Source organism: Mus musculus, chromosome 3 (assembly GCF_000001635.26).
Source record: "Mus musculus strain C57BL/6J chromosome 3, GRCm38.p6 C57BL/6J".
In the NCBI taxonomy this organism is placed as follows: Eukaryota; Metazoa; Chordata; class Mammalia; order Rodentia; family Muridae; genus Mus; species Mus musculus.
Window position 1 is genome coordinate 121,097,270 of NC_000069.6, and position 14,611 is coordinate 121,111,880.

Consider the following 14,611-nt stretch of genomic DNA (forward strand, 5'->3'; position numbering starts at 1 on the left):
AGTAAAGGAAGGACAGAGGACAATAATGGCATTAATAATGGGGCATTAAGGGGAGAAGGAGGTGATAAGTTCTGTGGGGCCTTTTGGGCCATGGAAAAGAGATTGACTCATAGGTTATATTCTATGCAGCATGGTAACCCACAGGAAGTTTTGAGGCGGGAAGACCCATGGTCTGGCTCATGTTCTTTGAGAGCACTATGGGAGTTCTGAGTAAAGTGGCTGGCTGGGGAGCCAGCCATTCAGGCAGCTGCTGTGGAGCCCAGTGGGAGACAAAGGCACCAAGGATGGTAGCACCCCAGGTAGAAGTGAGGGTACGCTATGGCAGGTTTTGAACAAGCTGCGGAACCCTTCACTCTCGAGCAAGATTTTCAAACTCTCGGCCACGTTTCTTGCCAGTATAACCCACGTGGTATACTGTTGTGTAAGATGCATTACAAAGCACTGCTGAAGGACCCATCAGAGAGGAAACGTTCCACAAATGTGGGCCTTGGTTACGGTTGTGTGGTTGGCTGGTGAGGCTGGTGCGCACGTGGCTCACCGTGGTTCCACTCCGGTGAGTTGGGCCCGGTCTCTCAAGGCAGGGATACTCACTTATCCATCTTTATATCCCAAGAACTGTGCCTGGCACCTGGTAGATGTTTAATAAATGTTTATTGATTAAACTATTAAGTTTTTTTTTAAGAAAAAGATGAGTATAATTCAATCTGTCATTTTTTTCCACCGGAAATATTTGCTTTTGTGATAGATGTAACGCAGTTTTATGACATAGGACCACTGTGAGTATTCAGAGGTAGCTGTTTTAAAGAAAGCCAGTACCTGGTATCTTCCTTTGTAAAAGAAAATGCAGGTGGTAATACTGTCAGAAAGCCTCCTCATAAAATATGTCAGTGGTGACAAGGATATCTTGACTTTGAACTACAAAATTGCCATGAGTGATGAAGTCCATAAATATGTCTGCTCTTCAAAGACCTTCGCTACACTGTGGCCCCAGCAAGCATCAAACACCAGCTTTCTAATGTTCAGCTGGTTTTCAAGTTGTTATTATGAACCAGTTGGACATTTGATCCCATACTCGGCCATACTGAAGGGTTCTCTACATCCCATGGTGAATCTCCTTCTGTTTATCGATTCACTATTCTACCTATAAAACCAATAGGATTTATATTGAAATTAAAATGGAGATCACAGGCAGGGATGGTAGAACATGCCTGTTACCCAAGAATTTGGTAGGTTAAGAACCAAGGATTGGGTATTTAAGGCAGAGTTTAACTACAGGATGAGTTTCAAGGTCAGCCCAGTCTACTTGAGATCCCACATCAAGAGAAAAAAAAAATCCAATCAAGATTTCAGATCTGTTGGTCAATTTTGTTTTTTTGGTTTTTTTTGTTTGTTTGTTTTTTTGGCACTTCCAGCTGTCCCCAGGACTCATGTGTTTAAACACTTGGTTCCCAGCTGGTTTCGAAGGGTTGTGGAGCCTTTAGGAAATGTGGCCTTCCCAGCTGAAGTCCCAGCTACTAGGGGCAAGCTTTGAAGGCAGTTGCCACCTCCAGTTCCAATCCTAGTTTGCTACATCCTGCTCTAACAAGATCCGAAGAAGGTCAGAACACCCCAGCCGCCATGACTTCACCGCCATGGTGGGATTTCTTCCCCGGAAGTGAGAAGTGAAAGAAAATGACGTAAAATAAACTAAATGTCTTCTCCTGAGTTGCTCCTCTCTCTCGGGTATATTGTCACAGTCATAAGAAAAGAAATTAGTACTATTCTCCGGAAAGACTAGAAATCTGTTGTTATTAAATATCTCTCAAGAGATAATTTCAACTGAACTTTCAAAATGAATGTGCCCCAGCAGGCCAAGAGAAAGGAGCAGTGAGAAAGTGGGGCACCTCTGCAAGCAGAGGCTGAATGGCGCTCTACAGAGAGAGAGCCTGTGCGGCCGGCCCACTGAAATGAGGAGAAAATTATTTTAATGAGTTAGGTATTGTGTACATACAATAGCCATGAGGAATAAGATGTGAGCAAAATGATGTCGCAAATAAAGTCATGAGCTGATTTGTGTCCTTCCTTCCTTCTTCCTTTCTTTCTCTCTTTCTCTTCCTTCCTTTCTCTCTCTCTCTCTCTCTCTCTCTCTCTCTCTCTCTCTCTCTCTCTCTCTCTCTCTCTTTCTTTTTGAGAAGGTCTGACTCTATAACCCAAATAGATCTTGAAGCTGAGGGATGGTGGTCCCCCTGCCTCAGCTTCCTAAGTACTTGGGTTATAGATATGAGATCTCACACCTAATTTCTACTATTTTTAAGTAGATAAATTTTGTCATCAAAAATGTCACCTTCTTCCCCTCCCCCCCCCCCGATAGGTTATCTAATCTCAAGTTGTGAGCAGGAGTTTACATGCATTCATGTGTTTACATCTACATATGAACATCACTGAGTGGACTCAGCAGGTTTCGTGTATGTACCCATGTGTGCACACATATGTGTGTGTGACAAAGAAAGTAAAAACAAGAGATTATGAATGGGGGGGGACAGGAGAGAGAGAGAGGAGGAAGACGGTAGGAATTATATAAATACAGTACTCATGTAGGAAATTCTCAAAAAAATTAAAATATACAATAGAAATAAAGTGATCAAACCTAACCAAATTATGATTGATTTCAAAGGAGATTGAACACATCATAACAAAATTTTAAGCGAAACAATGATATTTACAGAGTAAATATATGCTTCCAAGTGATATCTTTTAAAGCGGTAAAATACCCGTATCATGTCATTCAAAATTGTGAAATGCTCAACCGGCCAAACAAACGAAATGTCAGCAGGCAACATTGATGTCATAGTCACAGTAATTAGGCGTACCTCTACTCCCTCTATGGCTCTATATCTTAAAATTTCAACCAGACGGCCTTAAGAATTAGCCAAACGTGAGCAAGTCGGGATGTGTCTTGGCACATCATCCCTGTGCCGTGCAAACTTAGCGATTGAGCTAACAGAGGATTAAAAATGAGAATGAGGGGAGATGAGAGTGCTAATGAAGGAACCCTCACACCCTCCTGAGGAGGAGGTGGGAATCCTTGAAACATCAGGGAACAGCCATGAGGAGGGAGAATTTTTTTTTTAACACGAAGCCTGGCATCTCACAAATAACGTATGTTCTATATTGTGTGGCAGTTGCTATGGTAACAACCTTTATTTTCTGAAACAGTACACAGATGTGTACAACATTCTAACTTGCTGGTTATAAATTATAGCTTCTCCCATAGTTCAATAACTTAAGAAGCCTGTATTTTCAAAAATCTCAGAAGTTCTAATGTTATTAGATTTCGTTTATGAGATAATTTCCCCTTGTACTTTCAAAATGAGAGTGTTCCCAAGGAGGCCAAGAGAAAAAAGCCATGAGAAAGTGGGGCATCTCTGAGAGGAGGGGCTGGCTGAACAACGCTCTACAGAGGACCTGCGTTCTGCCCACTGAAATGAGGAGAAAATTATTTTAATGAATTGGGTACTGTGTACAATAGCCATAAGGGATAGGATGTGAGCAAAACGATGTCACACAGCCACAAGCTGATTTCTTATTATAAGGTGCTATATTTGTAGTTTTTAAATAAATGAGCATTATTTCTTAGAAATACCATAGCGTTAGTATAATTTCCTAAACTACAATGGTGTGAGGGAGCAAATTAGCCTGGTTATTTGACTTCAAATGAAATTCTTTTTGAATCTTGGAAGAAGATGAGCCTTGGAAAAGATTATATCACTACATTTAATAAGGCACACCACCCTTTTGTCAGGTCAGACAACAGAGATATACTTTTACTGATTAGGGTTTCTTTTTTTAATATTCAACTTTCATTATCAGGCACTCGCCATGCAGCTTCTGCATATGGGAACTGACTCACCACATCTAGGTGTATGTCTATATACGTGGAAACATACATTATGGAAATTTTGGATACTATGGATGGTTTTTCCCTATTGTGAACACGTATATTGTGTTTTCCAGATCTGAATATTTCCTTTAGATAAATAGTTCAGTATAGGGAGATGGCTTTAGCTAAAGAGCCTTTGCCTAGTGTGGTGAAAGGCTCACATACCAGTACTAAAAATAACAATAAATTTCAGATTGTAGATTCTTAAGCTTTACTGAACAGTCACCTCTCCAGCATTTATCATCAGGTTAAGGGTTAAAAGCTGGCACACACATTAGGAAAATAAGATTGTGTAGTTAGTACTTGAAGTTTCAAAAGCATGCTTATAAGCTAACAACAACAACAACAAAAAATTCTCATGATGAGGAAGATTGTAAGCATCCTTAATGAATAGCATCAAAGAAAAGCCCTGACCCTAAAGGTCTGGAAATCATGCTTCAGATAAATGTCTCTCACCTCACAGGGAACGTGTGGAAATGCTAAGCCAAGTCACAACACAGTAAAACACAAACCCACAGCTACCTTAGCAGCAGCCACAAGAAGAGCAACAACTGAATAACGCGCACATAAGGACACCCATTTTGCAGAGCTTACGCCGTTAAGTGGTTGTTAAGATTTTTGCTAATGCTCTCCCCACATGTTCCTTTCTGTGTCATTCTGAGAAGTATTAAAACAGAACATGACTAATCCATTCAAACCCGATGTTAGCGAAGACAGTTATCACCTCACGGGGACGCCCAGGCTAGAACTCAGGACCCGGTAGCGAGAGTACTTCGTTGCCGGCTGCATTTTAAAAGTATTACTTAAATTACGCTTAAGTCATAAGATAATTATGAACTTTCTTCTCTTTTATATTTATACGGCATATTTATTGAATCACACCGTGTGCTTTTACAATAAAGTGCTTTCTGCGTGGTCGCCTTTGTTCACCCAAAATAAAAGTGACAGTTATCCTTTTATAAGCTATTCTGAGAACATTTTCTCTTCTTTGAAGCTGATTGATGCACTACTTTAAATGTTCCTGCAAATATCTTTTCAATTCAAGTTTTTGCATAATGTAATAAGAAGATAAAAGAATTCTATACTTCAGCAAGAGACATTACAAAGCAAGGAGAGACATTATCAAGGCATTAACATGCTCCTAATAGCAGTAAACCCTTTTAACTGTCTGATGTAGAACATGTTCCCACCAAACCACCACATATTATGGTAATTGGCTCCAATTTCTGAATCTTACATTGTAAAGTTACAAAGACTTGGGTAGAACCGAAAAACAAATGTACAATATTCATCTTGTTACCCATCTCATTATGAGATGTGTTTGCTCTCTACCTCTAGCGAGGACAGGTCTGATCTGCTGAACTGTTTGTTCCTGCGAACAATATTTTCATATCCTGCTTCCTTTTTAAAAAAAAAAATCTAGTGATATAAATACATTTTTCCCAAATAACCCTTCTCTAACTCCAAAACATCACAGAGCGTACTCCTTCAGCCTCTGTAACACGTGCGTTATCTGTGCATGCCTGAGCCACACGGTAACCACTTTGTGTGCTCTCCCACCCAGGGAAAGATACAACTGAGGAGAAAGGATGCCGAGAGGTTGCTTCGGTTTTTCTTTACAACGCACTACTAAATTACAGTAGCCTTTCCATCCCAGCCGAGAGGAAATATAATTTCCAACTAAAGTTGAGCCCAGATTCTGTTAAATTAAATAGCGAAGAGAAAATAGTTCTTGGCTTTCCTGCTCTTTGGTAGGATGCAGGGCAGGGGAGAATTGACATCAGCCAGTGCGAGATGATTAACCTGCAGTTTAGGTTGCGTTTCTAGGTGACTCGCCCATCATGCCGGGGAAAGCATCTCTGAAGCCGGCGCCTGCAACTTGCCTGCTTGAAGAAGCGCAGGTCTATCAGGACCCACAGTCGGGTCTGAGAAAGCTGTCATTTCGTGTGTCTAAAATAGCTTCTGATGTGATGTACAAGATGTCAAGAAGGGAAGGACAATAAAATAAAAGCCAAAGGAGGAGAACTATTTCAATTAAGAAGCATTTCTAGACCGATCCTTGGAAATCACATAAAATAAGAGCTGCCAGGATCAATCTGTGCTTAAAAGGTTGATTTTTGAGGCACTTACGTACAACAACCACGCAGGCCGGGAAGGGGGCAGGGTGGGTGGAGGGGATACAAATTATTCACAGGGCATGCTGAACTTTAAAAACTCGTTTCTCACAAGAAAGATATTTGGTTATTAAATTTGCCTAATGGATCTAGGGGAAATGTTCACGTGACAGGTTGGCAAGGGAAAGAATGAAACGCTCACACAGGAAAAAAAATATGACACATTTAATCTCCAGACCTATAAGACTGAGTTTCCCGAATTTCTAAGAATTTAAACTTTAATTACAGATAATTAAAATCCCTATATAAATTCTGGGGATTTCCTTTGATTGCAGCAATTTTTCCAATGATTTTTGGATGCTGTTTTTAGAGAAAGATAAATAGTCCAAGAACTGCCCTATCACCCCAGTAATCAAATATGCTAAAGGTGAATTGAAGGGGAAAAATCCTTATGAAATTTGAGGCAACCTTTGAGCCAAGAGTATAACACTATTAAATAGAGACATAAGAATTCTTTAAAAAAAAAAATAAATAAAACTCTGAATGTGGCTTCCATGCAAAATGTCACTTTCATTTTCGTTGGATTTTTCCCTCTCAAATGTATTTTATTTTAATTGTCAGATAAAACTGTATTATATACAGCATGTTTTAGAGAATATAGATTTATATATATATCCAATGTGAAATGTTTAAATCTGGCCAATTAGCACACACCCATTTGTTTTGTGAACTACACTGTTTGAGAAACAAATAGTAAACCTTCAATTTGCTAGTATTTGTATTTCATGCTTTGTACTGAGAGGGGTATGGGGCAGGGAAAAGGTTAGTTCACTTGCTCTTCAGCTACCTGACTTTAACTGCTTTCAAAGTGTGACCCTTTCTGTGTTCTTCTTCTGGGACTTTTTCTCTTAAAAAAAAAAAAAAAATCAAGTTTTTCTGAAGGGGAAACACTTTTTAAAATTCATCTGTTCGTCACCAAATCAAGACTTTGCCTGACGCACATCTTCCATAAACAATAAAGAGAAGCAGCCTGAGAGCTCCCTCCAATCAGAAGGAGAAAACTAAAATCAGCAGGGCCATGATTTCCTTAATATACTTAAAAGAGATAAAAACCCCATTGATGCTTCTAAAAATAAAAAGGAGGGAAGGGCTACTTTATTGATTCCCTGCAAACCAACGAACGTGTACCTTATTGATAACACTAAACACCATCTAAGCCTTTGGTGATTTTCAGCCGAAAGTCTGCTCCTGAATGAAGGCTTAAATCATTGTATTAATATATTAGAGGGAAAATTACCATGGGAGACACTTGGAAATTAATTAAAAACCCTGCACTCAGTTTGTTTGTGAGAGGAGATAAATATCACACACGGGGAAAGATGCCTGACAACCACCATAGCTTTCAGATCCCAAATTAGCCCCTGACAGCTATGTCTTTGTAGGAGTCTCCTTGGGGTACGATAAGCAGAGCTGTGTGGAATATGAAGATTCCTGATAGAAGTATTTATTACTGACACTTCCGAAACATTCCATGTGTGGCATCAGCAAAGCATGCCTCACCTCAGACAGAAATGTCAGCTTCGCATCCAAGATTTTTTTTTCCACCCACCCCCCGCCCCCCTCCCCACAACCAGCCCCATGCCTCCCTCCACATTCACCGCTTCCCACCTTCCGCTCCCAACTACGGTCTTTTTCAGAAGTTCAACAGCACCCCCTGCTGGAACTTGGGGGCTGCTTCAGCCTGTACACACTGGAGAGGCTCCATCGAGTCAGCAAAATGAAAGTGTATGTACAGCGGACCAGCTTCCCGCGAGGCAGGGACCACAGCACCATCCCGTTGTACAAAATCAGAGCTTCATAATGGCAATTTCGGCCGGTGTCAGGAGCTAAAGTCTTGAAAATATGTATACATTCTAAACAACAAACATCTAGCAAAGCTCTCATTCATTTTACGCGTGAAGACCAATAAATAACTGCTCTGTAATAATGACTGCTGCTGCGGAGTGGTTAAAAGGAAGAGACTTCACACGGGGAGATGAGGGGTGGGGTGGCTAGAGAACCACTATTTTATCTTGCTTACGTTGTTATAGACTCAACTCTGTCACTTAACATAATAAGCCGCATAAAGTGACAAAGGAGGAATCTCTCTGGGTCAGAGCTCCAAAAACACACCAGTCACTGTCCCGCCTCATCTAGCTAGCGAGCAAGGTATAATACAACAGCCCCAAATGTTTGTCAGAGAGGCAGTGGCTGTCCTTTCTCCCACCGTGTGAGCAGCCTTAGGTTGTCCAAAGGCTGGAGAAAATACTGCACTTTGTAAGCCTCACCCAGAATTAAGTGTGCACTCCAAAAAGGAGTCAGGCCAAGGGACTCAAGTCGAGCTCTGCTTTCTCTGATGTCAGCTTTTTCTTAGCAGGCCGGCAGGGGGGTTGCTAGGCTCTGTGCCTTTGGAGCAGGATCACCCAGAAGGTGCTCTGTCCGTGATATACTTATCTTGCTGCTAGGCAAGAAACAGATAACATCATCATGGGGAAGACTGCTTTACTGAGGGATTCCCAAGTCTGCCAGCATCAGGAAACAGGGTATTCACCACACCAGGCGCCCGTGTTAGGACAAAGGAGCAACCTCAGAATGAGTAAATGTCCAAATCAAGTTGTATTTTTATTTTTATCTCATTTTTTTCTTTTCTTTCTTTCTGTTTTTGCTTTTGTTTGATTGGTTGGTTGTTCTTTTGGTTGGCTGGTTGGTTGGCTAGTTGGGTTTTGGGTTGGCTTTGGTTTGGGGTTTGGGTTTTTTTATTTGGGGGGTTTTTTTGGTTTGTTTGTTTGTTTGTTTGTTTTATTTTTGTACGGGAGTTATTTGTTTGTTTTTCAAGACAGGATTTCTCTGTGTAGCCTTAGCTACGGGTTGTCCTGAAACTCACCCTGTAGACCAGGCTGGCCTGGAACTCACAAGGAGAAAGAACTAGAATACATGAGCTTACTCAGCAGTAAGTCTCAGAAGCTGAAAACATTCTAGACCTAGACTAGATTGTACAGAGCCTAGAAGCTTCCAGGGCTAGGCCTACATTACAAAATGGAGACAGTTAACATCAGAGACAGCACTTACTACATGAGAATAGTGAAAGTATTTTCACTTTTACACCTAGCAAAGTGGGGCCTTTATCTTAGCCAAGGGTCATCACAGGCTTTCTACAGAGATTAAAGAAATGTTATAAATTAGAGCTACAAATGATGGCTTAGGTCTGTAATTCCAGCACTTTGAAAGCTGAGGCAAAAGAGAGCTACAGAGGAAAATCACCATGGCCCAAGAAATGAAAATATAAAACTACATGATACAAGTTGACCACCCTGAATCTAAAAATTCACAAGCCAAACTGCTCTGAAATCTGAGAGGTGTTGAGCACCAACAAGACTCGAATCGGATTTTAAAGCAGCTTGGGTTCGGGCGCTTTTCAGATTAGTCATACCTAACTAGGAGAATCTATACAAATATTACAAAATCCAAAAACAAACTCCAAAATCTCAAAGACTTCTGGTCCCAAGCACATAGGATAAAAGACACTCAAAGAACTGTATGCCAAAGAGCCAGAGGCGGCTTGATCTCTCTGGAACAGAGGTGGAGGCTGGGAAGTTGGATGAGGCTCCCATGGGAGAGCACTCGCTGCTGTCCAGGGGAGACTGGGCTAGTTCTAGGAACCCTGGGAGACACTATGCAGAGGAGTGGAGTGACATATCCAGGAGGAACAGACACAGCTTGTGGTACTGCCCAAAGCAGGAAAGGAGAGCCTGAGCTCTGGGACTGAAAACAAGGCTGGCTGCTAAGTTTCTGAGAAGAACTGGTGGCTTATTGGATGTGGACCATGAGTGAGGAGGGTTTGGCAGTTACCAAGCTCAAAGTTCAGGAGAGCGCACAGATTGTGGCAGGGCTGAGTTGGAGACAAGGACCAAGGACAAGTCTGCTTGAGGGACAAGATGACACTCATAAGATGTGCTTCCGAAAAGATGTCCTCAAGTGTCCTCCACAGGCCTCCAGACAGATCCTTGTAACACTGATTATTAACACTGTCCTTGGCGGTCACAGCTGGAAAGGGACCTAACAGATCATTAAGGCCAAGCACTTTAAAAGCTCTGCTGTAGGGACCACAGGGTGGCAAAGCAAACTAGAGCGAGGCCGTTTCAGGAACCCTGCCCGGAGGGTCTCTTTTTCCCTGCTGTGTATACTACACCTCTGCATAAGACTAAGCATGAAAAAGAAAATCACCTTTTGTTAACCACAAACCATGCTTCCCTTTACAGAGAGGCGGCTGACCTCACCCCAGCCTCCACCAACTTGACCACAGACCAAAGTTTGCAGCAGAGGCTGAGCTAGATGTAAGACCTGAGCTGCTCACACACTAACTCACGTATCCTCTACACTGTGGGTTCCTTAACACGTGAGTTTGGCTTTTGCCACTAGCATCAAAACCCTCCCTTTTAAAAGCACCCAGCTGCTTCTTCAGTTTAACCACTGAGGAAATATTGACTGGGGACCTTCTATCCGCCGGGGCCTTTCCAAGCAAGATCACTTGAGCATGTGTTTGACACCCGCTTGTCAAGGCCTCTTTGATGGAGAACTCATGGTCCTCCCGGTTGCATGGCTGAGTGCTGTAACTGAATGTAGCATCATCTTAAGGCAGTGGTTCTCAACCTTCCTAATGTTGCCACACTTTAATACAGTTCCTCATGTTGTGGTGACCCCCGAATCATAACATTATTTTTATTGCTGCTACATAACTGTAATTTTGCTACTGTTGTGAGCCGTAATGTAAATATCCAATATGTAGGATATCTGATATGCAACCCTTATGAAAGGGCCATTCAACTCCCAAAGCGGTACCAACCCACAAAAGAACTGCAGATCTAAGTGGTCTTCATCTCTGTGGGAGGTTTATCAAAATAAGGGCTATTGATTTGGTAAAGAATTGTAGGTAATTTTTACTTTTAGGATAATTTTTGACAATACATTTTCAACCCAGAAAGTTACTAAGTAAACTATTCTCCATGCTCTGCTACTTATCTGATCATATATATCCCAGTGTGCACTGGGGGTAATGGCCCTAAACTCAGCAAGCTTAAGTTTATGGAATGTAGACCTGATATTTGAAGTTGAGTGTGTAAGACAAATCATTTTCAAAAAAAAAAAAAGAGAGAGAATTCAAACAAAGGAACTTATCAATTGTCCTTCTGCCTTTTCAGGAACATTCCATCATACTTCAGTAGGTCCCACTGGGGAATCCAGTCTTTCTCATATTAAATAAAGGCTTTGGAGAATTCATTTTTTTCCTCATCTACCACCCATCTTTCTGTTCTCCCTCTTACAGATAGCCTTAAAGATCAGAACTGCTGAGTCTACCACTACCCGTATAAAATCCAGTTTGTGAATTCGGGCAGAAAATACTCAGTGAAATGGAAATGGAAAAAAAAAAAAAAACCTTTCCCTGATTATAAGTCAAATAGATTTAACTCATCTGTTAAAACTTCATTTCTGCCAGGTAGTGCTGGCACATGCCTTTATTGCCAACACTTGGGAGGAGGCAGAGGCAGGCTAATCTCTGAGTTTGAAGCCAGCTGAACTATGGACAAGATCCAGGACAGCCAGGGCTACAGTTAATCTATGACAGAGTTTCAAGTAAATGGAATTCCATACTGCACATAAAGACTTTGTGAGAACATTAAATGAAGTGGGGTACCTCGGTGAGTTCTTCAATTTCCTAAATGTACAATGACCGAAGAGGAGGGGTACTAGGAGACAGATGGGATGCAACGTGCCCCAGCAAGATCCTGGAAGACTCTGATGAAATGCTATTCAATAATCCAAAGCCTATACGACTATAAAATTAACACAATTCAAACACCCAGGGCTGAAATCTCAGAAGTATGCTCGATAGAAACGCAGATGGTCAACCTGTAAAATAAAAGCAAGTTACTGAGTTTAAAATTTTTTAAACGTAACCCAGCCCTGCAAGACAATATTCCCAGAATATTGGCCATTTGATACCTATGGCTGTCAAACTGATGGAGGCAGAAAGTAAAATGAAGTATTTGGAAACTGGAAGGACAGAAGAAGGAGAAGTTGCGGAATAATGAGTGTTATCTTGTGGAGATGGGTGTATGTTGTATATGCTTTATCACAGTACAAATCAAATGGACGCTGGCAGGAAAAGACAGACTGGAATATCCATATTGATAAAGTCTACCTTGTTGCCTAAGCCACAATTTAGCTGTATGAAAAATGGCCTTTTTCATCTATAAAACTTTAGCCCTAGTGTCAAGTTCAATGTTGCTTGAAAAGATCAAGTAAATTCTTGTACAGGGAGAGGAACAAAAAGAAGAGCATAGCTTATCTTAGAGTTTGACCAAATTACTGGATCTTCTCTGAGCATTGCAGTCCTTGTTTATTATTGTATCTAGAAATGTTACCCGGTGCCTCCAAGAAGTACGCAGAGCAAAACGTTTGCTTATCATGTTTGGTATGTTTTTTTTAACAATAATAATATAGCTCATGTAAAAATGTATTGCTGGTTGTTGTTTTAAATATTATTCTTGGCTACCTTTTTTTATTTGTTAAATTTAGTTATGACAGACTAAAACAAACAAACAAACAAACAAACAAAGCAAATGTTCTGCTGGCTCCCAGCAGTCTTCTGGCACCCGGAAGGTCCTGATGGTAAGAAACCTGGATTGCAAGGAAATTTGCCTGAGGAGTCCCTGAAACACATCTCATAACACCTTTCTCCCTCTTTTACCAGAATTCTCTAAGATATCTGAGAGGAGTGTTCAAGAGAAAGAGACATTATTGCATTTAATTACAAATGTATTAGATGTCCATTTGTATAAAAATACTATACACAGAGCTCTAATCAGGGTATGTAATACATACGTCCTTGTCCTCAAGGAGGCCAGTGTCATGAGGAGAAGTCAGCTTCCCCCAAGAACGGGACTCCATTCTAAAGCCAATCTGAATGAAGACAAGAAAACCTCAATTTTTTTTTCTAAGCTCTGAGAAACCTTTAGCTGAATCACAGTGTCTTCTACCATAGCTTAAAGGATATATTTTCCTTTATGCATTTTGATATTTAAGAATAATGAATTCAAAAATTACTGGGAAAAGAGGGTCTGTAATTGATCGCCTAGGGAAACTATGAAAAATCCCTTCAAAATTCCCACCAGGAGTAGAAGAGTGGTGGATGTAGGTACAGTCTGCAGCCTTCCCAGGCTTGCTGCACTGGAATTCTAATTAGCGAGACCCCTTTAGGCAACTTTCAGCTCTTAATTTAAATACGGGAAGTGTTTCCTTAGGCTCTATAATAACTTGGCAGAGCTGATCCTATTTCCTGAGATTAAATAGAAGAAAACTCTTCCCCCGGGAAATTGAACCACGCACAATAAGATCATTCATTAGAATGTTCATATAAATTCAAAAAATACCAAGCAGAGAGCAGACGTCTTCTTCCCACAGTCTCACCTGGGAACCGCTAACTGGAACCATGGCCGGTTCCGCTCTTGGGACAGCGTTTGGGGAGAACGGGCTCTACAGGAAGAGGTACTGAGACAATGAAACTAAGTGAAAGACAGCAACACAAATAGATAAATATTCTCTTTCCTGAATTTAAAACACACACACACACACACAAACCAAACAACGTGTCAGGAGTGCTTGCTTTTAACAATTCTACATTTATTTACTTGTTTGGCTGGGAAGCCAACCCAAGGCCCAGCTCAACGCGAGGAAGCAGTCTCCCACTGATCTATACCCCTGTCCTTCGTTTCCATTTATAAAAATAAAGCTGTACCTTCCTTGACCTAATTCTTCCTCCCCTTTACACCATTTAAGGTTTTCACAGTAGAAAAATCTGGTGAGCTTTTGAAGGTCTACATTTAAACCTGTCAGAGACAGGAAACTTAAGACCAAGGCACACTCAGCTGCTGGCTGAGAGGCAAGGGGAAGCGGGTTTCTGTGACTTGTTTATCGCCCCAAAAAGGCGAACACCGTTCAATCTTTTATAATACTTCTGTAAATTCATAACCCCTCACTAAATTTGATAGCTAAATAGCATTCTGACAGCCGGTTTAGAAACACTGCTGTTGAGGCTTACTTGGACGGTGAGATTTTTAGGAGCCTATTTCCCTGCTAAACAAATGTATTATAGGGTGATGGATGGCAAAGATTCCGAGGATTACAAGGGGAGATCAGGGTGTTCACCTGCGATATCTATCGCATTGACAGCCGACCTTATTGAAGTTTCACAATATTAACTGCCTCTCCGTGGACTGGCTTAGGCAGGTAGGTCATTATCAATTTATCACCAGTCAAAACACAGATTGCTTTATGTACAGTGTCTGGCATAATCACGCGCCTTGAATCAGATCAAGATGATCCGACGAGAATGATATTTATAAGAGCGAGAAGAAACATCAGCCGGGAACTCCTATAATAAAATTGTGTCTGACTCCTTGGTTTGGCATCTTTCCTGGAGCGGGGATCAAGACAGTACTTCTGCAAAAGGGCGCCATGCAAAGCCGAATAGACAGAGAGG